This window comes from Lissotriton helveticus, chromosome 9, assembly GCF_964261635.1.
Source record: "Lissotriton helveticus chromosome 9, aLisHel1.1, whole genome shotgun sequence".
NCBI lineage: Eukaryota > Metazoa > Chordata > Amphibia > Caudata > Salamandridae > Lissotriton > Lissotriton helveticus.
The window spans coordinates 127,782,039-127,805,219 of record NC_136070.1 but is presented as its reverse complement, the minus strand read 5'-3'; the positions used below and the strand labels follow the sequence as shown (position 1 = coordinate 127,805,219).

Below are 23,181 nucleotides of genomic sequence, written 5' to 3'. Positions count from 1 at the left end.
CACTTCAAAACGCCTTATCAAAAATACACGTTGTTTCCAGTTGCACCTGAGTGCAGTATGTGATATAGTAGGGTATAAGCTTATCTCTAGGTAGAGCTAGCAGAGTTGGTGCTAATGTTTGGGACCGCAGAAGCATGTAACCAAAGTGAGATGGCCATTTCATGGGGGTGGGCCTCCTTCCAATGGCACTTGGGAAATTCGACCTTTGACGCTTAGTGCTAGTTGAAACCATGGATAAAGTTGTTTGATTATGATCTCATGTATATTTTGAATGCCTTGTTGCAATTCAGGGACCCGCCATCCAAGGGACCTACCTCTTTGTTTAATACATTTTAACATGTTTGGTGGACTTTCAGACCTCATCTTGCACTTCTAAGTGAATTTTATGGGATTTAATTATGTGTTTGTTGAGGTTGTCTAGCTGCCTGGTTTTGCAGTGTTTGTAGCTTGTTGGTTTGAGGCCTGTATAAACTTGGTTCCAGTTGCCCAACTATAACTAGACTACAGGTGTTGTAAGATCCCCATGTACATTGTGAGAAAGTTGTACATTTATTCCCTTAACCTTTGTTATTGTAAGTGTAACGGGGGTTTAAGAATGGAATGTTATGCCCAAAATTATTTTCATTCATCAGCTTTCAAACTCCATTCAGGTTTGAAGGCCGAGGGACCACACTTATATATATTACGTTCGGTGGTAGGCCTTGGTTTTTGATCCACCAAGGCGTTGATCATTTTCCTTCATGTGGTAATGGATGTTGTCCAGTTATCTTCTGGTATTGGCCCATCTCTCGAGTTCTGAGTATTGACTATGAACAATTGGGATTGCAGATCTTGTTTGAGCACCTGCGTTAGGTGATGCATATAGGAATTGAAAAGTGGAGGTGAGAGAGAGAGAGGGGGGGGGGGATCCATGGGGTAATTCTTGGAAGAATCCGGTGTCACAATTATGACCTGATGGCAGGATTGTTGGGAAAGGATTATGTCTTCTCTGGGACACTCAGAAACACAAAAGGAGCACCAGGGGGTACAATGTCGGGTCGCCCCATTCAATCATATATAAACACACTAGGACCCGACTTGTTCTGAACAGTTAACTGTATTTCTTCAAAAACATCGGAGGTTCGTTAGGAAAACCTTTTAACTTCCCTCACTAGCTAGGTTCACTACCACTGGCCTGTTAGTCCAACTGTTCACTTTTAAACTTAGCGTCAATACACCAGAGTCAATTTTTTTTAATAACAGATTTGTATTGATTTTTAAGGAAAATAACAAAGTGGGGAGGAACAATCTCATGGGCAATGCAAAGAAGCAGTTAGATAGACAATACACATTGCAAATTCTATCCTCAATACTTCTAAAGTCCTCACGTGCCCAGTCTCAACCAGGTTCCTGCCAAGGCCCTTGAGAACTGACAGTCGGCCCCTCTCCCTCCCAGTTGTCAATACAACACTCAGGTTATCAATTCTCCACACTCAATACAGTCTAACAGAGAGTATCAAATGAAAATCCCTACCCCGCCCCTACCCCCAGGCCCCAAAAACCCCAATTCGAACCCCACACCACAGTCCATACACACATCAAAAAGCAATCTCGACAATGGAAGATGACATCCCGGAATACTTGGTGCACCTTATACACAAAGTTGAATCGACCCTGAGACAAGACCTTTACAGGCCTTGATACCAGGTCTCTGTGGATGACCGGACACTTATGGCCATTGTAAACACTGGGGCCACCATCAACATACTGCCTTTGACTTTACACCAGGCCAGCTCTTTGCATCATGAACACCAGAGTATATGCTTTCGACACCACCCCATTTCCTCCCACTTGCTGGAGTATTCACATCTGTTATCGAACATCATGGCCAGTCCACCAAAGCAAAGATTTATGTCACCAAGGGCAGATCAGACTTGCTCCCCAGCTGCCACACCACTGAATGCCTCCAGTTGGTCCCATTTCACAGTTGAGATCCATGCCAGTGTGGTAGACTCCCTCATCGGTGAGTTTACGCGGATGTATGACATTACAACGCATGCTATTACAAGGCATGCCTTTACGACGCAAGTTTTACAACGCAACTTTTACAACGACTTGCGTTGGGGGGCGCTGGATAGTGAAATTTACTATTCCAACTCCAGTCCCCGTGGATAGTAGGGAAGGTGTTGGAAACTATTCCCTATCCTAGAGCGCCCCCCAGCGCAAGTCGTTGTAAAGGTTGCGTTGTAATGGTTGCGTTGTAAGGTACTTCGTTGTGACAGTTGCGTTGTAAAGGATGTTTACCGTTTAAGCACCTGTTCAAAGGAATATGCTGTCTGAAGGGACGAGAGGTGCATCTGCAAATTGACCAGTCTGTACAGTCGGTCGCCCTGCACCATGGGCCTCTCTGATTGTGGTCGCCAAGACGCCGAAACAACTTGGGGAGGTGAGGAAATGTGTGGATATGTGCCTCCCCAGCACTGTTATGAAACGAGAGAGACACCTAACTTTGACAGTTGACAACATTGTAGGAGAGCTATTGGCTCCCAGTGGTTTTCGAAAATGCAACCGAGGCCAGGCAACCATCAAATTCTCCTGGCACTCAAGTCCTACTCCATAACAACATTCTCAACCCATCTCGGATTGAGGTTACAAATGCCTCAATTTCAGAATTACCAGCACAGCCGGAGTGTTCCAGGATATCATCAGAGGGGTGTTAGCTGGGCTCCCAGAGTTCCTAAATGTCAGGGATGATATTTTGGTGCATGCCCCCACTATCGAAAAGCAACTCTGCAGGCTAAGAGCAGTGTTCAACTGCCTCCACCAGAGCGGACTAACCCTCGACCGAGAAGAATGTGAGTTCTTCAAAGAAGACCTCTATTTCTTCGGCTTCAGCTTTTCTGTGAAAGGCGTCACCCCAGATCTGGCCGAAGTCTGCGACATACAAGCAGCACCAGCACCCACCACAGTTACTGGTGTCAGGAGTTTCCTGGGGATGGTAACTTACTGTGGTTGTTTAATGCAAAATCTCTCCAATTCACAGATTCACTCTAAGAACTCACCAAAGCACCTGCCCTCTAGCACTGGGGTATGGAACAAGGCCAGGCATTCCAAGCCATGAAAGATGCACTCTCGGAGGATACTAGTCATGGATACTTCGATCCTGCCAAAGACACTGAACTCCCTGTGGACTCTAGCACAACAGACCTTGGAGAGGCCCTGTCCCAGAAGCATAAGTGCAGAGATTGGATTAGATGAACTTCACATACAAGCAGATGACACACATGTAGCAACACTCGAAAATTAGCATTACCCTGAAATGCACATACAACTGTGCGCTGAACCTGGTATGGTGAGGGAGAGGGAAGAAGGCAGAGTTATCATTACATATCCGTACATCTCTCGAACTTTACGTGCCACAGATCTGATATCTAACCAATTACTCTGCCTGACGTTTGGGGATGTTCAGGAGTCTCCCTTTAATCCCTTATATAACTGGTTATTGTTGAGGCTGCACCCGTTAGTTAGTGAAGGGGGGGGGTATTTATGTTACTAGCCAACAGATTTGCATGATACTCTATTCAGGCTCTACTGATATGGTAAATGGCAACTTTTAAGCACATCTAATGTTTAAAGATGTGTCGCCAAGTGCATATTCATGACTATGCATCGAACTTAGCATTGCAAGCAGCTAAATACTGTATATTATGCTGTAACTGGAAAGACGGACTAAAATGCAATATGACTTAATATATATGTATGATGTTGAAATTACTGCATAAACATCAATAAAATCTGTTAAAAAAAATAAAGCAATAGTGCGGAGAGTGCGCTCTCATTGCCTATGTGAGCAGAGCACTAACCACTACCGAACAGAGGTTTTCCCACATCGAGAAAGAGACAATCACAATCTATTGGGAGTGTCGGCATTTCCACGTGTACCAGTACGGGCACCTGTTCACGGTGAAAATGGACCACAAGCCATTACTACCACTGTTCAAAGGGTCTGCAACAAAGCCCCCACCCTGGATTGAGAAGTGGATCCTCCATTGGCAAGAATACAACTACTCAGTGGAGTATAAACCAGGGCCCCACAATCCCACCGACTATCTGCTGTGGCACGCATGACCAGCTACCCCCTAAGAAAGGCAGGCAGCAGCGGACATGTACGTCAAGATGGTCGTGAAACGATGCCAATCGTCTTCCTCTCTCACCTGCCAACATCATAAAAGCAACCACGACCAACAGCTGTCTCCAGTCTCCCATCACTGACACCTGGTCAGGGAAATGAATCAACATAATTATCGACCTGGCACAAAAATCAGCAGAGGCCCGATACGTACTCAAACCCTTACACAATATAAGGGACCAACTCATGGTCACTACAGAAGGGTGTCTCCTGAGAGGACACCAGCTGGTAATACCTACCAGATTGACGAAGCACATGGTGGATCTTACCCATGGATCCCACCAAGGGATCGTCAGAACAAAGAACAGGCTACGCAGCAAGGTGTGGTTCCCTGGTCTGGACGATCTGGAAGGAGGGCACCATCCAGCAGTGTGACTTATGCCAAGTCACCCGACAGTCCAGACCCCCACTGTCCATCATCACAGAGCAAATCTCGGAGGCCTGTGGCACTGAGCCAGTGTGGATTTCGACAGCCTTCCGGATGGCTGACATCTGTTTGTCATCATTGACAATTTTCCTAAGTACCCAGAGGTGGATATAGTGCAATTCTCATCAGCTGCATAAATGATACCAAAACTTGAAAAAGTAATGGCCACCCACGGCCTAATTAAGGAAATCTGCACGGACAGCGGTTGGCCCCTCAGTAGTCAGGATTTTGCCACCTATTTGCTGTCCAGGGGCACAAAACAGTGCAAAATCACCCAGCGCTGACCTCAAGCCAACAGGGAGGCTAAGCAGAGCAGCAAAACACGGAGAAAGCAATATACACCTTCCTTAAGGACACCCGATGCCTCACACCACCACAGCCGGAGTAACACCTAGCATCCTCTGTTTTGGGAGGAGAGTGAAAGACTCAATACCACACCACCGTCAGTGAGAGAAGCTCCCAGTCCCAAACAGCCTAGCCTCATCCGGGACACAGACCCATAACCAAAAGGTGACGCAACGCAGACAAGCCGGCATTCAAGTCGGGACTGGGTGCTTGTGAGATACAGCCATCCTCGAAGCAAATTCCTATTACCTTATTAGCGCTCACCATGGCAAGTCACGAAAGTCAAAGGGACAATAGTGTCGACCACAATGGGCCGGAAAACAGTCACCAGGAATGCTTCGCACTTAAAGAAATTCCATACTGCACCTGAAAGTACACCGAAAGGAGACAGCGTTCCCGTTGAAAGCGAAAGGCGCCAACTACAACCGGATGAGAACGGAGAGGAGCTTGAATCCAGGGAGTCACATCTCACAGCTACAGAACTGCCTCAAAACCTTTGCCCAAGCCCCAGAACACCAGCACAGGACCCCACTGCAGAGGAGGCACCAGGGCGAGTTTTGTGATGGTACAACCTCAGAAAGAACCCCACCCCATCCCAACAATTCCAGGACTATGTGATGGACTGACTAAGGAGAGAAGAAAACAAACACCCCAAACAAAGGTTTTCTGAAAGCTCATTGCAGAAAAACTATTCGAATTCAGTGTTTCGCATGTTAAGTAATATTTTCTTTTCTTTGTTTTCCTTCAAGAAAAGGAGGCATGTAATGTTGCCAACCAAGGGGTGTTCAACTCATCACCCGCAGGCTATTGTGGAATTTTGGTTGGTCCCAAGGTCACATTACTGTGGGAGTATAATAAAGAGTCGGAGTAACGCAAGGGCAAGTTTTGCGAAAGTTATAATCCGGGGTATGTGCTTTAGTTATTCCGTAGCGTCGCGCGCAACGTAATCCTGAAACTCACTCCCAGTCACAGATCAGGGTTGAATCTATCCTCATTCTTTAGCTCACTTTGCCACCCCAGTTCAGACCCAGCCATATGCAAATCAGTCTTGACCCTGTTCCTCATGGAAATATCCTGCCTGAACTGCCAAGCCAGATCTTACCTGGAACGGAAACAAGCATCCTGGGACCGGTTTCGGGGTAAGATATCTCATCAGCTAGGCTAGCTTGAATCCAGTGGCAAAGAGTGAGCAAGGGACCCACGTCTGGGTATACCCTGCTAACTTAGGGCGAACAAAGCAAGCACAAGTAGATGATGGACGGAGCGCTGAAACCTTTCAGACATTCACCCCCAGTCACAGATTTGGTTTGAATCCATCATCATTCTTTAGCTCAGTTCACCACCCTGATTCAGACCCAGCCACGTGCAAATCAGTCTCGGCCCTGTTCCTCATGAGAACTGTCCAGGCCGAACTGCCAAGCCAGGTCTTCCCTGGACCTGAAACCAGCGATCTCCCTTCCTCAGAGGTACGGACGGTGGAAAACATAACACTGCTCCCTTTGTTACTGTGCTCATGTCTTATTACTCAACTCTAGTTTGGTCTCTTGTGTGGAGTGCTCTAGGCCCCTTTGCCCTTGTGTAGTTAGTGGGGAAATCTGAGAACACCAAAATTCAGCATTTTTGCTGGTAATGTGGCATAAGAGAAGGATGTAAAAACCATTTGCAATCATTCGCTATATTGCTTGCAGCTAGATCATTCAGTTGTCAGTTAGAAAGAGCAAAAAAGTTTGACAGTGAACAAAACATACCATATTTAATGGGTGCGTAAAGAAGGGGTAACATTCACATGAGGGAATGAAGAGGGAAATCAAGATATGTGGAATATTTCTCGAATATCCTCACTCCAGAACTGCAAAAGTTTTACACTGTGAACAGTCCGAAGACAAAGGCGTGTGCCGGTAATTTACAAAAATCTTAACCATGCCTAGAATACATATAGTCATTGTTTTAAAAAAAACAATATACTGGCAGAAATAAAGGCATGCCATGCATAATCATGGACACTAATGTTTTCACCTATTTGTAATGGAAAATAGACATCCAGCTCCAATGCAATGTATCTTTTCATGTGTTTGTGACTGGTGTTTGAGTCTAGCAATGGTCTAAACATTGCTCTAACTTAAGCGATTGTGGAAAAGAGGCATGAAAGGATACATTCAGTTTTGTGGTTGCCCGCAGGAAACTTTGCAGAAGTCAACTTTCATCAGTCAATAACAATGCACCTTAGCCATCAGAACTAACTGGAGAGTGATGTAGTGTTTAACCAGCCATGTTAAATGTGTGCAATTTGATATATCTAGGTTAAGGATAACATTTTCTCAGTAACCTGTATGGCTATACTGAGCTAAGGGAGAATAAGGTGCATAACTGACAGATTCAGGGAAAAGCAATTTAATCTCTTTATTAATCATTTAGTTTTCGGAGTAGAGGGTAAAACTCAAGTTCACTAACTGTGCTAACCAACGCACACTTATAAAAGGATATACGTTTCCTTAGATCCTAATATACCGTCTGTATACATAATGAAAATGCACTCTGTAGTGATGAGTACTTCTATCGTCCTCATCACCTTTTTTCTTCTTATTCTAACAATATATTATTCCCTGGTGTAGATCTGCAGATCAAAATACTACTTTGTGCATGATGTTGTCCCAACTCAGTCCGATAGTACACGGAATCCAGTAATTGTTCCTACTTGGACTACTTGATTGCATTCACATTTGTTGCTTCACTTTGTAATTCTGGTACGGCTTGTGCTGTTGTTCATGTGGCACGTTACGTCTCCCATGACTTTGAGAGTTCACTTCCATTGCTCCATATAAAACCTTTCAACGATATCAACATTTGTGAAATTTTTTGATCTTATAACCTTTTTTTCTTATTTGGTGTCAAACCTAATAAACATGTCCGTTCCATACATTCTATTAACCAAACTTCTGCAATCTAAAAATAGGCTAATCATTGTTGGTAAGCATGGTTTAAGTATTTAAGTATTTAGGAGTTCCTTTCAGGACTAGGTTGGGCATTTAACTATGCGGTGTTACAACTCTCCTGCTTTTAAAGGACCATCTAGCGAATGGTGTCACAATAGATCTCAATAACTCAGCTGACATCATAAAAAAAACTAACATTCTAGAATGCTTATTCTTGGTGACTGATGTTTTTGATCCAGCATCTTGGGCAAATATAGTGTTTTTCTGTTCACTGGATGGCCCTTGTATAGACAGCAGGAGCACAGTTCTGAGACAAAACGTGTTATGTCTCTGTAGAAGACAATAAGTCGCAATAATCCAAAAAATCAAAGATGTAGATTAAGATATATTTAATATCAGTTCCACCCACAGGAGGAGTGCCTCATCAGCCCGGAGTCCGACAAGCAACTGAAGAAGCTCATCGAACCGCCGACATCAGAAGACTCCATACAATCAAAGGAATACATTCTACAATACATGACATACATACATTCTGAAACCTTCTACAATACATGACATATGCATCTAGTCTCACTATGCTTCTGCTGCCTTCTGATGATTGGAATTTTGTTCTCTTATTTCCCCTTCTTCCATTGTCATCTTTCAGCAAATAAATGATACTTTGATATTACCGAGACTGCAGTATTAACATTTGGAAGTAGACCAATGAAGGATGGATATGCCTTAGATGAATGAAGAGTTTGAGAGTGATTTAGATGCCTTTCTTAGAGAGAGAACCTTTGTTGTCGATCAAGCTCAAAAGTGAAAGGTGTCTTGGCTCTTCTCGCATAAGGATTGCATTGTTTTTTGCTCCCACTGTCTCCATCCCCTCCCAACCATAAAAGCCCATGGCCTACCCTGTACTGTATAGTGCCTCACCCTAACCTCTTTCCGATCATGCCCAGTACTCTTTTGCCACCCTTTCCAGAATATCACCTTAGTGGCACCATTTTGGGGTGTCTGCGCCCACTATTGAGACTGCCATTTTACCACTCATAGGTGGCTTATGCTGTTTATGGCCTTGTTGTTTACTTGAACATACAATGAAAACTGACATTTTTAGGGATTAAAGCCGCATCAATTGATTTCAGTGAGGTTGCCACGATTCAGAGGTGTTAGAGGCCTTCTGCATAATTTTTTTATTATTCCTTCAACGTGATCCATTAGTTTGGCAGTTATATTTGGATGTTTTTGTTTGCTTCATTGACGATGCCTCAATACAGTGGTCCTTGTGGGTGAGCATTCAAACAAACCTGTTATAAATTGTAATGCAGCTTTAATTGAGGCGGGTGGAATTTCCAGTGTGTGGACTTCCACGCATTGTTTGAGACTGCCTTTCCATGTTGGACAGTTTCCCTGGCCAGCATGGGAGGTGGTCGCAACCTCTGTTAGCTGAGTAAAACGCTGAATTGAAACTCACCTGAAGGCTCTATGCATCTTATTTACTACAATTTTTGAAGATGAGCTGACCAGAGTTACTCCTTAGGTCGAGGCAGTGACGGGAGTGAACAGCAGTGATGCGACCGCTTAGAATCCATGGCGTGGACTCACATACAATTCACAGTGCTGCAACATCAAAGTAAAAGGTGTTTGGGACTGCCGCAGTGCTGTGTATATTCCTGACGGCAAGTACGGCCATAAATGATAAGATATTTAAGAGTTTGTTGTTGTGCTTTCCCCGGTCGAGCCCCAGAACTCTAAGCGCGCATTCCAGCTTCACGTGCTGCTACCTGCGACCGCATCACATAAGTCACGTTACACACGGCAGGCATCTTGAGTGGTGTTCACTGACCCTCTTTAGTCATCGGGGGTGCCATGCCAAGACGCAGTGCGCAGTGGTCATCTTAGGACAGAATCTCATTGGAACTACACCATAAATGACACTTGATGCGCACATGTGCAGTCAAGTGATTTCATCAGTTAGTGCTCATCGGAATGGTCATGCTCACACCTTTTAAAATTATCCTCAAATAAAAGACGCGTGAGTCTTAACAGTGACACACACACCAATCGTGTGTGTTTCATCTGTAACATACACACTCACCTTCTTCAACGCATGTGATCTGCATCTCTGTTTTGACAGGTGAAGTGAACTACGAGGCATAGCCTATTCATTGATACATTGTTACCTTGTAGTAGGTACAAGTTGCGCACTACAAAGTTTTCAGTTGTGGTTTATACAATTTAGCAGTGTAGCGATATTGACATAATAATTTTTTTTGCCTAATAACAAAATCCTTTGTTTATGAAAATTCAGTAAGACATGGCAGCATCACAACTCGCAGTAATAACACCACCGAGTTTCTTAGCACAACCAGGAAAACCATCTGTTCCATGGGAAGATTGTTTACCCATGTTTGAAAATGTCATTGCGGCCCTTGATGTTAAGTACTTTGGGGAAAGCGGGCCAGCGTAATTTTAGATACTTACCTCAGGCATTAGGTACCAACAGTCAACCTATCCTTATTGAGTTTGAGGAAGCCAAGCATCGCCTTGAACTTAGATTTACATAGGAGGAAAATGTAGTCATGACTAGATTCAAGTTTTATACCCAACATCAGACAAAAAAGGCTAAGGGAGTTATCTGCTAAGTGTATATTTGGCACCATGATGGATGAATTAATTAGAGACAAACTAATAGTTCAGTGCTACAGCAAAAAAGTACAGGAAAGACTCCAGACAGCTAAAAATCCTTCCTTAAATGATGCTATAGACATTGCAAAAGTCGCAATGTACCTACTGCATGAAAGAGGTGGAGAATAAAAATAATTTAGGGAATCATTACATGCCAGAAGTTGGCGTGCTTATGAGTCCAAGTGGCACTTCTGTTTTAGCTGTGAGACCCCAAAGATCTTACATGAAAGGAAATACCCAAGGTGGTGGTCAGCTTAAGCAAACTATTAAGTGTTGTGGCAAATGTGGGAGTATGGGCCATACAAGTGAAGCAAAGTACTGTTGGGCCAACAACAAAGAGTGTTGAAAAGTGGTCGGGTTGGTCACTTTGTTAAAATGTGTAGGTCAACAGGACGTGGCATAGTGTCTACAGTTTCTGCTGAAGTGCAAGAATGTGATCATGAAGGTGATAGGATTTTGTGTGTGGAAGGTGAAGTTGTCTGTGAGGGCAAGAGAATCAATTGACCCAAAGCCATGTTTGAAATTGGTCGGGATGTATAATTAACACTTGATACAGGGTCGATGTATAGTATCATTTCAAGAAGTATATTTAACCGTGAGTGGCATAATAGAACATTAGTACCCAAAGACATTTACACTGGAGGCTATCAGTGTGAGTCAGTAGACATCTTGGGTATGTGGATACAGATATTAAGTGTAGTAGAAGGAGTATTTGTGGGATGGTGTACGTAGCAGACCGAGGTCCACCCATATTGGGTTGGATGCACCAATACGACCTACACATCATAATAAATCCTAGAGCACCGTAGCTGATTATGGTAGTTGACGATGAGTCTATATTTGGAGGGGGTTAAGCACATTTCTAGCGATAGTCTAGGAGATTATGTGCACAAGCTTGAGCTAAAGGAGGGAGCCATACCTGTGCAGCACAAAGTGAGGAGGGTGCCAGTGGTAGCATGGGATGAGGTCAAAAACATATTCAGGATATGCTAGATGAAGGCACCATAGAACCAGTTGAGGCGCCTAGATGGATTTCACCTGTGGTCATTACCAAGAAGGCTGACGGACACCTTAGGTTTTGTGTCGACTTGAGGTGCCATAAACAAAATGTTATAGCATATATTTATTTATTTGTTTAGTGTTTTGTGTCTCGTGAACATGACCTGTGAGGGTATCAGAGCACTTTACAGCAATAATACATAATTACAAGAATTAGCAAAACAAGATAGATACAAAAAGGAACATGTAGATATGAGAGCAGAATCGACAATCCCGCCAGCGTTCCAGTACGAGGGAAAGCAAGTCTCTGAACTGCTGAAGCTACAGAAGCATTGAGAGGGATTAGGGTAGGAATTTGCCCATTAGGAAGGTCTTCACTTCCTTTTTGAAACTTGATAGGGCAGGAATTCTTCTGATGTAAGGTGGCAGCGAGTTCCAGATTATGGGGGCGGATATGTACCCTCTTCCCAATATAAACAAAATGGTGCTAATGTTGAGGGGTGGTAAGAACTTTTTGAAGTTAGATCTCAAGAGTGCTTACCACTAGATTAAGCTGCATAAAGATTCCAGGCCCCTTACTGCATTTATCACTTTGGAAGGTACATTTCAATTCACTCGCATGCCATTTGGTTTGGCTGGGTTGATTTTATTAGTCCGATGAATGAGTTGTGAAATAAATTGAGGTTTGCATTAATATTGGTAGTTGCGTTTTCAAAGTGGATTTGTGCAAAGTTCATGAAAGAAATCACTACTAAAAGTGCCGTTCAGTGTCTGAATACTATTTTACTTGAGGAAGGTGTGCCTTGTGTAATAAATACGGATACTGGCACACAGCTTGTTTCAGATGAAATGAAGAAATATTTAAGAATGTGTGTTATTAGTTAACACCACACGTCTTTCTATAATTGCCAGGGGAATGGTTTTGTGGAAAGGGTTAATCGCTTGGTGAAGGGTGTTATTCAAATGGCTGTTGAGAGTGGTGAGAATGTGGAGAGGCAAGTCGAGGAGATGGTGTGGGCATATCACACAACGGTTCAGGAATCCACTTCCAAATCTCCCTTTGAAATCATGAGGGGTAGAATACCGAGCTCCAGAATGGGTACCTGCTTGGATGAAAGAGTTGGTGGTGCACGGTAGGCAAGTCAGAGAGGTGAGTGTGTTTGCTGCCGAATGGTGTGAATCATAACTTGAGTGTTGGTGATTGGGTCAAAGTCAAAGCAGGGAGGTTTGTGATGGGTTTGTCAAAATTCAGGGGTCAATATAGGATCTAACAGGTGTATAGGTTTCATGTTGTGCTAGAGAATGGTGAAAGTGGTATCATCGTAGAGTGGCTTTGTATCAAAAGGGGGTGAGTGTTCTTTTATGAACAATGACAGTGGAAATGGTTTTATGGTAATGAGTGATGAAGATTGTGTGAGATCACACCCTGATACTTCGGGTGTTCAAGGTCTTGCTGGTGAGGGCAGGTCTGTAAGAGAACGCATGCCACCAGTCTTTTTTAAAGATTATGTACAGTGAGCTGTGGGGCGGTGCAAAGGGTTTATATGTTTAAATGTACATTTGGTTGATGTATGATGGTGGGCTTTCCTTGCAACTTTTTTTTAATCTAGGTTTATTGTGGTTCCTGTTTTAAGGGGATGTGTTATATATTGTAATGCAGGTTGAATTGAGGCTGGGGGAATTTCACGTGTGTGGAATTCCACACATTGTTTGAGATTGTCGTTCCATGTTGGACAGTTTCACTGTTCAGCATGGGAGGTGGTTGCAACTGCTGTTAGCTGAGTAAAACACTTAATAGAAACTCACCTGAAGACATCTATGTATCTTATTTATGACGAAGCCCTATCTCTTTACCAGTGTCCATCAAGTCACGGGCTTCTTCAGTAGAGAAAAGTTCTGCTGATGCTTTCAGAGCATAAAGGCTTAACTATATGAGAATTAATCCATCTGCAGTGACCCTGAACCTACTCCTGTGACAGAGTACAACTTAAATCCTAAATCAGACAGTTTCCTTGTACCTTACACATTGACCTCACTCTTTGATCCCCCATAATTATTCATTCATGCTCTCAGAATCTTATTTCTGAATTATAAATACATTCCACAGCACATCTAAAGGTACACTTCTAAGAATAGCACTTCTCAATTATAAAAAAATATTTAAAAGAAAGACTCCCAACATTGTTAGCTCCTAAAATATACTGGAGCATGAACAGTGTGAAAGGAGTTGAGGGTAAAAGGGCTATGGAGTTGGTGGTTAAGGCTACAGTATTTAGTGAACAGAGTTTGTGGTGTAGGGCGAATGATTTGAGGTATATTGATTAGGGTCTAAGAACTTAAGGTTTTGGAGTTATGGGTTGCAGTATAGAATTATGGACATTAAGGGTTAGGGGTTGGAGCTATAGGGGTAAGGGTTTGGGGTATAGGGTAATGACTTGGCATAACGAATTAAGGAGTTTGAAGCCAGGTTTTATTTTAATAAAAGGGGACACATGAGCTAGGGGTTAATGGTATTGAATTAAGAGTTAGGGGTACAGAGTTAAGGGTTTTGGAATAAGGATAAGGTTTAAGGTATGGATGATTAAAGCTTACTCTGTAATGTAGGATCTGGGGATTTACATTGTGACAACTGCTTAAATTGCGGATTATGATGCCTCTAACCAGGACTAATCTTGTGGTCCCATTGGTTGTGAATTAGCACGTCACATACGCCAGTGACTCATTGTCCAAACAGTAGACTCTTGATTGATAGGTTTGACATGTTCCAAGGAGTGGTGGTTATTGATGATTGGGGAATGTGGGCAGTGTCCATCAATATCCCAGCCTGAAGACAGAGGCTCTAGCATTTGTGATGCTTTTTAGACTGCCAATAATTATTTACTGAACATTCGACCAGGACCTAATATTTCTGAGACAGACATAATTACCCGATAAACTTTACGATGGGCTACATCCTGTGAATATTTAGTTACTCTTCGAGTCATAACTGCTTGTTCCTACTCATCTCAAGATAGCTGGCATTCATAATGGGATGTGAATGTCGTGAGGTGATACTTGGGTGTTGCTTAGGACTTCTTCACAAACGTTTTCGTGGGGGAGTTGATATGTAATGAACGAACGAATGACTGGAATTAAGATGCCAGTTGGACTCCACACCCTGTTACAGGGCTAAACCTAGGATTACTACAAAAGGAGAGATTCACTGATTCAGTCTTGCACTCAGAGAAGAAGGAGAGCTCTCCCACACTCAAGAAGCCCCATTATTAGTAGACCTATGAGAAGGGCTAGCACCCACCAGGCCCTTTGTATCAAAGAAATCGCAGTAGAGTGGATCCCCCAAACCTCGAACTATAATCACCTAATGGCCTTGTGAGAAATAAAGCATGCCTTTTAGGTGTTCAACTTCAGAGAGGAAAAAAAGAGAGAGAAATAATGGCAGCCAGAGCACGGACTTCCCAAGAGAGGAAAAATTGCATCCCACCCCAACACCACCGCAACATGGTGTTGTTGAGGTAGGGTGTTGGGACTTCAAGATGATGTCATTAATGTTTGAGGGTTATAGATAAAGGCATGGGGAATGGTCCAGAAGCTGTGCAAAGTGCCAAGGGGCATGGGCAGTGCCAGTGGAGGTAGGAATACTGCCAGGGGGTGGGACTTAGATCAGAACGCGAAAGGACAGTCTGTCACAATAGTTGTTCTCAGCGTTCAATTCAATACAATGTGGTCAAACAAGTTATTGTTACAATCAGGCAGACAGAGTTTGGGGAGTAATGGTTTTTCCATCCCCAAGAATTGAGATATTAGCGGTGGAGGTGGGTGCTTATTTAAAAAATGCGTAGAAATGTCAGTCAAAAATAGAAATGACTGTATCTAAGTATAGGTGCAGTGGAGACGTAAAATGCATTGGTTCTTCTGCTAAATTGTTTGGTAATGGATACATTATGGTTAATCGGAGCTATCAGAAAGATTCTATTTTGGCTGCTCTCTGAGGGACTGGCCCACTTGTCAAGACAGTTGCAAACAACAGGGCTTAAGGGAGACTTTTTTTGTGGTATGGTGCACTGCACTAGCATGGGGGTCAGCCTGACCATACTCTTTAAATGTAATGTACTTGGGGTGGGCGATGCCACATATCGGTGTTTGTAGCTTCTTATACAGGGACTCCCACCTTAAGAAAATGATGGGTCTATTTAGTGAATACACAATTATTTGAAAATGTACATTCCTTGTCTGTGTGGTCCTATTGTATTTTAACAGACCATCCATAGAGCTGGGAGAGTCCACTGACATTCTGTATAAAACATGGGTCTACTTAGATATTGCATTGAATACATTGATTTTGCATGAGATTGAAACAGCTATTTAATTACATGAATTGGAAATGTTCGCTCTTTCCCTTAAGTAGGTAATTATCCCCCCCCACCCAAAAAAAAACAACGAATTCAGTTTGAACAGAATTGGTCTTCTTACAGTATTTAATGCTTGAGAAGAGCCTCACAGCAATCCATGGCTGATAAGTAGTACGGTGTTTTAAAGAGTGCCTGTTATAAATTGTTACCTAAATGTGATAAAACACAAGTGTTACTGCTGTTGCATACATCGGCCCAGTTATTTTAAAATCTTTTTAGCTGACATCCAGATTGAGGAAGAAGGCACTTGATGTCAACATTACATAGACTTGCATGTGTCCTTCTAGATTATATCTTCTACTCATACGCAGGCACAACTTGATATTTCTAGGTCAGTCCTTGAGCATGATAAAATTTTGCTGAACAAATCGCCCACACTGCAGAGTGATTCATTCCAAGCAGCTTCTGTTTGGACAGAGGCTCTTACTCTGCCCCACGATAGTGTGCGTAGATTTGGCTGCATCCTCAGGTTAGATGTGTAATGTGCACACAATTAAGCAGATGGACTATTAAATTCATTTGACGCAGAAAATGTAGAACTACGACGATGTGCGAGACATATATATTCTTAAAGGGACAGTTTGCAATAAAGCTAGCTATCTGCAAAGTGATGAATTCATATTAGATTTGTTTTGGCCTTTTTTGACATTTTCCATTTTTTGATCTTTCTGTCTTCACACTTTAAATTCTCATTAGCAATTTTTGTATCATGAACCTTTGGTGATCTCACTTCAGGGAAAACCTATCAACTCGCGTTAGCAGTGAGAGGGCTGATGATATCTGCTGTAAAGGCTAATAGTTCAATCTCCAAAGAATGTTGCAAGTGGAAAAATGTGTGAAGAGTGAATATGATGTGTGAACTGTACTAACTGGAGAACGGAGAAGACTTGCATTTTCTGTTTATTTACACTTTTAGTTCAGCATAAAGTTAGTAATTAGTTTGAAGACCTAATTTTAACCCGAGTAGAAAGTAGAGTTTAGGTATACAGGACGTGTTAGCAAGTGTATCTTTCAAATTCATAACAAATTTCACTACAAAAATAGTTAAGTACAGTTCTCAAGATGTGCTACACTTTCCTTATCTGAGTCTGATTACATTATCTGATAGTTTTATAGTTCCAGAGTAATAGCTTCGATAGAGAGACTGTGCCACAGATAGAGACCGTCTCCAAAATCTACCTTTGCCGCTATTATAGCTCTTAATCTGCTTAAATGGAATATGTTCTATGCCATCTAGCAAAATAGCTAGAATAGTTTTACTTTTAGTGATTTGTTTATGGGTGTCATATTTTGATACTTCCTGCTATTAGAAAAACGAAAAAACTGAAGTTAACTATTGCTATTGCCACTGCCTTAAGTATTATGATGTCCTTACAGAGTTAGTGTGGAATCAAAACATATACTGAGATAATAATTCTAGTAATTGGTTGCACTTTTTTTTCCAGACGTGTTTTGTAACCACCACAATTTTACTCTTAATGACTTTCATAGTTAACTGAAATAATCAAGAGGTTGTGTCCACAAAAACCCGCGACCCCATGTGGTGCTGGTGGCAACGGTGGGCCCTGGAGCCCATGCAATATATTGCTCCAAAGTGTTTCTCTCTTCTACTGGGTCAGTAAGCACCATTTATTACGCTTACGGATAAAAAAAGACAATTGCCACTTTTTGCCCTATTTGTAATGTTACCCTTTGCTCATGACAAAGGCTGTTGGAAAACATTGTGTTGATTGGCCCTCTGGAAGTTTCAGAAGTGCTCTCACTCTAGTTTCTGACAATGTAATCAATTGTACCTCAACTGTAGGCCCGGTGATCCTGAGTGAACGTCTGAGACTGGGCAATACACCTGCAGGCATGAACAACAACAATTAATTGTCCTATATGCAATCCATTACCCAAATCCAGACTCTTTCCAGTAAGCAGTGCTGTGCTTGAAATGCAACAGATGTTTATTCGGACTACCTGAAGCAATGATAGGTTATGCAAACAGACAGATCTATAAATCTATAAGCAATACACAGTGGTTAGACAGAGCTCAGACAAATTCCTTTACAACCCAGCAGTGTACCCTTACCCCAAGAACGTCTGGTCCTTTTGGTGCTCATAGGGGATGCTTACCGGCGATGTCAGTGTGCCTTCAGGTTTGGCTTGATGGTGGAGATGTAACGTGTTGTAGGACTCCAAGTGCTGGATGGGACCTAAGATCAAATGAACGCTTTAAAGGTAACTTGTTTGCTGAGGGTTCCAACTCTCGTTCTCACTTTACATCGTTGGAGAAGCAGGCAGGCTTCTGGCGGTCATTTGACAGATCCAGCAGTGCCAGAAAACACTTATAGTCTGTGGTTATGGTGACTTTCTGAATGAGCCCCACTCACCTGTGTAAAGATGTTTGTAGTGCTAAAAACTTAAGCAACAAAGTCCTGTCAAGCTTTTTCCTCAGTGAATTGCTTCCCTTAAAACATATGGGAATAACACTAAAATGCCTGATTTTGAGCTTGGATAATACATTTCAGGCTACCATTAGGGCAGATTTACTCCTTTCATTAAGACCATGAAAGAAAGTTCACCATATTTACATTTAATCTGCAGTGCGGTGCATGTTTCACAGTGCCTGAATTCTCCATCGAATTAACCCATTGGAAACAAAACTCTTGCTGAAGTTCCCTCTTTGTCATCGCTTCTGGTGGAATTTTCTCCAGCAAAAATGGGCACAGAACATATTCACCCGAAGCGTGAGAACATTGTTAGGGCATGCATATCTGTTCTCCCTAACATGCTAGGGGGTTTCTCCTTCCATGTCCAGGCTTCTATCTCTACCTTCACATGAAAGGTTTACAGCTCTTTCCAGGGCTGTCTTTACCAGATAGAGCGTGGTATCAGCACTTAATCAGGCACTTGAACCTCCACTAATTTTGGTGGAGTTATTCCGTACCTTTGTGAACCAAATGGTGGAACCTCAGTGGTACCCACAGTTGGACTATCAGTCATTTGCCAAAATCAATGGCTATCTCAACAAAAGGATGTAAATGTCAATCTGCTGTTGTTTGGCTGATATACTATTGCTACCCCCCCACCCAAATCAGCTACAAATGTCTTAGATTCTATATGTCTCTAGTTGGCAGTAACCACATTGTGAGCTGCATGCATGGACAGTGCAAATTGATGTAAAGAAGGAAACTGTATCTGAACTCAGCATTGAAAATGGTCCCCACTTCAGGCATCCAACCTTGAAGGCAGGAAGGCCCTTCCTTTCTCAGCCACCCTTTAGGCACATGGCTGAAAGAAGCTGAAAGAAGTGAAAGAAGGTCAAACCTCATTAATGAGCCCGGCTCCCTCTAGCAGAAACCTCTTCCTTTATCCACATCTCAAGACGACGATGGCCTAGATTTACAAAGAGATGTGGAGGCTTTTACATAGCGATGTACAGTTTTGTGCTTCGCCTGTGGGCCTTCTTTATTTGCCAATAAATCGACGCAGTGCCTTGTGCTGCTTTGCACCAGATGAGCGCTGCGCAAAATGTTAGCAAATCTAGCACTATTCATTTTATGCAGCCAACTCCTGAGGAGAAATGAGAGATCACATCAAGGGGTTTCACTCTTTCCTTAACACACATATCCCCGCGGTATGCCCATGTAATACCGGTGTACCGCGTAACATGCAGGATCAGTTAGACCTTGCATCCCTTCTCACTTTTAAACTTTTAATAAATAATCATGCATAATCATGTTTAGGCTGGGCTTCAAGGCATAGCCCTATGTTCTGTAAGACATGAGAATCACATCAGAAGTCTTACCTCGTTCGACCCATGTTAGAAAGTGAGCCGAGTTGCTCCAGGTCTGTGGGATGGCGGTTCCCCAACTTGCATTCTACTTCTGAGGTTGCACCCGCCACTTACTAATCCTGTTTGTTTCAAGGGTAGGCTGCTACTTCTCCCTTGTGGCACTGCACAGTGAATGGAAGGCACTTCATTAAGGTTGCGTTTGGTCTGTTATTCCCCTTGTCTGCTCAGGGGCAGAGGACGGGTTTCATGTATCTGTCGTTTCCCAACCTGCACTGGGTGGCAGCAGAACATGGGTCACAAGAGGACAGGGTCCCTTCCTTCACCTGGTCGAATTATCTGGGCAGTGAAGGAATGAGTACTAAAGTAACACAACTGTAAGCAGCCAACAGCTTCTGGCACAGTGATTTCAGTCTTGTCACAGCCTTTCCCTAACTGAGGCCCATGGTGCACACTGGGTGCAAGCAGTTCAGGAGTGATTATTTCTGTGCACTGGCTGCCCAAACTCCTCATGCCTCTTTACAGCAGTCATTGAGCAGTGGATGCTAGCGGATTTAGGGAATGCTTGTATGGCTACTCTCTGAAAGATCTAGACTCAAGATATGCATCCTGAAAATATGGAATCACCTCAGGGAACATTTCTCTCCATGCGATGTGGACCCTTCTCCCTAGTTCTTTATCTCACAAATTCAGGCCCTGTGATGTGCATAGAGCTCTTCCGTCAGTGGGCCAAAATCTCACGTCTCCTCTTACTTTCTAGCTTTCCATTATGACGGTGCCTTGGGTCCCTGTGGAATACTCTTTCTGACTACTTTTGGCAAAAGTCTAATTTCCTGTGGTTCAAACATCTCTTAAAAGCCCATTTAAAAAACAAAATCTTCTCTATCGATTCTTATAGAGAAGTCACTAAAAGTAGAGCGTCTGTTGTAGTGTCCTTGTTTGATTAGCTTAACCTAACAGTGGCGGCTGGCATGTCTCGAGAGTGGTGAGGCGGGGAACAAAAGAAATAAAAGGCACTTACTTGTTCTAGCAGCGCAACGTCCTCCTCGAGCCTTCTGTCCTTGCAGACTCCTGACTCCCAAGCCAATCCTGGCGCTGCTCTTATGCAACATGAGAGTAGTGCTAGGATTGGTGGAAGCATCCTCTATCAGCGCTCTCAGGAACACTGGGGACCTTTGCTTTCTCTAACTTAGCTGTCTTAAGACAGCTGAGTTGGAGAGGTTTAAAATGCACATGCCTGGCTGGCCGTCACAACACAGTAGGCCAAAGAGACATGCGCATTTTAAACTCCAGAGCACAAAGCTCCCTGCTGCCAGTCAGCAGTAATGATCCTGCCCCGCTCTGATGCTCAGTTTGGGACAGACCTGTTGCTGAAAAATAAAATGGCAATAAATAAACTTTATTGCCATTTTAGTTTTCAGCTTTGGTCTGGGGTGTTTGTTTGTGGAGCGATGCTCCTCCGCTCAAACGGAGTAGCCGCCCTGCAACCTAATCTTTTTTAAGCATACCACCTAATGCTTCAATAGTTAGATTCTAGTTGACAGAATCTGTTTTTAGTAGGAATTGTTCTTCTTTGGATAAAAAAAAGCCTGATGATTGGGTTCTGCCGCCAAGTGGAAGTTATTTTTTCTCATGTTTTCTCTTCTTTTGGCTAAGAAGCCATGTGAGGTTACGATCTGTTATAGCTAGTGGTATTTATAGCTTGTAAATTGCCACCAAGGGTTATGCTGTTGCCCTCTGCTATAGTTCTAGGTGTTGTATACTACTGGTGATGCTATCAACAGTTGTATGTGATTTTATAAAATTAATCATTTGAATACTGGTTCTGAGAAACCATTTAAGTTAAGCTTTTAATCCAAGTTTCCATGATGAATGGTACTTACCATTTGGCTGTAACCAATGCATAGCATGTCTTTTTTAATGGACGTTTTACGTGTTTTAAGGTGTACTTGCCATTATTTGATGTTCAACTAAATGAGTTTTCGATTATTTGGATTCCCTGAAATGGATTTCTATTATTTTGTTTTTCTGTTACTTTGCATACTACAGTTATTGACACTAATCATTTGTGCTGTTATTGCCTCTCTTAGAGTGTGACCATCTGTGTTCTAACTCAATTTTCCAGTTATTTTAATTTATTTAGTGTTATTCTCTAACACTGCTTCACCAGGTGGTATTACAGCGTTTTACATTGTAACAACATTTACTTATTACATGACATACTATGCGTACAAGTAACATACATCTCATAGAATAGTTGAAACAAAAACCAAAAAAAACAGGAGTGGGGGGGGGGAGTTAGAGGTTTTTGGTAAGTGTACAGTGTGAAAAAAACATTAGGAGGAAGCTTGATGCATCTTCTGAGTGAAGGGGGTGGGGTAGACTAACAGGGCAGGGAGTAGTTCTGTTCAGTTTTTTACCATTAGTGGTTTTACATAAAAAAGGTTTAAGTTGCTTCCTGAAAGCAAGGATGTTGGGTGCCATTCCTAATTGGTTGGGTAGGGAGTTACAAAATGTGGGAGCAGCACCTGAGAATGGTTCTTTGAGATAAAGTTATCATTCAGTCTTGCATACAAGCATGCTTACGTGTGGTGGGAAAACCATTTAATAATGGTATATGCATTCTCTTATCTATCAGGAGAAAATGTGGTTACACGACTAAAGCATAATGAAATGTAAGAGGCTGGAGATAAGGCTGATGTTTCCTGTGTGTTTTATGTAGCATATGTTTGGAAATTAAAAGTATATATTTTCCCTAGTCATCAGTTTTTTGTCTGCTGAGAAAATCGTAGTTGCAGGAAAGCCATGTCTATATACACTGTAAAAGCTCCTTCTCTTACTGACATCAAACGTGAATATGGCAACATTATCTGTGCTTTGTTTTTCAACTATGAGTTATTTTTCTCATAGCTTAAAAGCAGTATAAAATATTTTGTTTAAAACAATGTGCAGGTTGAGGTCCTCTGGCATCTCCCACTTAATGCTTCTAAAATTTAGGAAGGGTGCCAGAAGTACTTTGAAAGTATCTGTCAGAAGGCTCTGATCTGAATTCTGAGTCCAATGGGAGTAATTAACTTTTTTGAGATTTTTAGTATTCACAATCAACATACACATAGGGAATATGTTGTTTTTCAGTAGACCTGGGGAAAGGGAAATTGTATGAGAAAGAAAACCGACACTGAAGATCACCCCGCTGCCTCGTCACTGCCCTGAGCACCGACATGTGTTGTGTGTGATAAAGGATTTCTAAAGAGAAGATTAATGAATGAATGAATGAATGAGTGAATAATGTTGTTATTGATTCGATTAATTACAATTAAGTTAATAAATATTACACACACTAAATACATAATCAATATAAATGTGCAGTCTCTTAAAACTACAGGATTACATGTATTAAAATACACTTGGCACATGCATCGGGCATGTTCTATAAAAGCATGCCCATA

General features: G+C 42.4%; 1 protein-coding gene across 1 annotated transcript in view; it reads left to right on the top strand.

Annotated features, from left to right (window-relative positions):
- Positions 1-23,181, top strand: part of MAP3K9 (mitogen-activated protein kinase kinase kinase 9) — a 349,830-nt gene that overhangs the window by 129,027 nt on the left and 197,622 nt on the right. The gene's annotated exons all lie outside the window — the stretch shown is intronic.